A 1674-nucleotide genomic window follows, 5' to 3' on the forward strand; every position below is an offset into this window, starting at 1 on the left:
TTTTGGCACCATCCTCATAATGTTTGTTATGCTTGAGTCCATTGCTACTGTCACTGTGCCATTTCATCTCATTGAGGGTCTTCCTCTTTTTAGCTGACCCTCCACTTTACAAAGAATGATATCTTCCCCACAGCTTGTCATGATTGTAATATATTACACATGGTAGTCGAGAGCCTATCATAACCAACAAAGCACAGGTAAATATCTTTCTGGTATTCTAAGCTTTCAGCTAAAATTCATCTGACATCAGCAATGATATTACTAGTTCATCTCCTCTTCTGAATCTAGCTTGAGTCTCTGAAAGTCCCCTGTCAATGCACTGTTGCTGTCACTTTTAGTATTTCCAACAAAATTTTACTTTCATGTGATAGTAATGCTACTGTTTAATGATTTTCACATTTCATTAGGTCACCTCTCATTGGAATTGACACAAATATGATCTCTTCTAATCAGTTGGTCAGCTAGCTATCTTCCAAATTTCCTGGCCTTGTTTTTTGTCAATACTTTCAGTGCTGCTTGGTCTTCTTCCTTCAATACCATCAGTTCTAGCTCATATGGTAACTTTTGCAATGACTGAATATTTACCATTTCTTTTTTTGTACAGAACACTGTGGATTCCTTCTACTTTTCTTTTATATTTTCTGTATCATTCAATATTTTGCCCATGGAGCAAGTTGAGGCTTGAATATTTTTTTCAGTTCTCTCAACTTCCAATTTTCCTAATTCATGATCCATATATTACATGTTCTTATTATTAATGGATTCTTCAAGCTGTTTTTACTCATTTTGAATTGTACCTCATCAGCAAACAAAGGCCCCAAAACTACTGTATTTTCATCATTACGGTAAACTCTACTTTGCAACTCTTCCACGGTTGTATTTGGAGTGCTTCCCAACCCAAGGGGCTCATCTTATGACAGTATTCTGGTGCTGTTCATGTTCATTTTATAGGACTATATCTGACAGTGTCCCACTGTTATTTATAAGGTTTTCAGTGACTATTCAGAAGTAGTGTGCTTCTTCTTCTTCCTAGTGTGTCTTAGTCTGGAAGATCTCCTGAAACTTGTCCAACATGGGCGACCCTGCTTGCATTTAAAACCATGTAGCATAGCTTCCAGCATCACAGCAATACACTTGCCTCCACAATACCACAAACTGACAGACAAGTGGTGGTATCATATTATATGTCATCATAAATAACAAAAACATCAAATAAATTTCTAATACAATGTATGGTTGTGGTCAAGTATGTAGCCTTAAATACATTCTAATAGCACTGGAATTAATCAAGAGACAGTATTGTTGTAGTTAATTGCTGTTGTGATGGTACTGACTCACAGGCTTCCAAGGCTGTAAACTTTTCATTGAGCATAAAGTCTCATGGAGTAGCTGGTGAGTTTGAACTGCCAGTCTTGTGGTTCAAAGTCCAGTGCTTATCCTATAGAGATACTGTGCTTCCTCAGGAAATATCATTGCACCAGGCTCTCAAAAAGTAAGGTCAAGTTGCAAATCATGCCTCATAGGGTCTAACAGTACAATGTTGTTGTTGTTGTTAAGTGCCGTCGAGTCAGTTCCAACCCATAGCGACCCTGTACAGGGTTTCCGAGGGTGTAAATCTTTATGGGAGTAGAAAACCTCATCTTTCTCCCGCAGAGCGGCTGGTAGTTTCGAACC

This window comes from Chrysochloris asiatica, unplaced genomic scaffold, assembly GCF_000296735.1.
Source record: "Chrysochloris asiatica unplaced genomic scaffold, ChrAsi1.0 scaffold01608, whole genome shotgun sequence".
In the NCBI taxonomy this organism is placed as follows: domain Eukaryota; kingdom Metazoa; phylum Chordata; class Mammalia; order Afrosoricida; family Chrysochloridae; genus Chrysochloris; species Chrysochloris asiatica.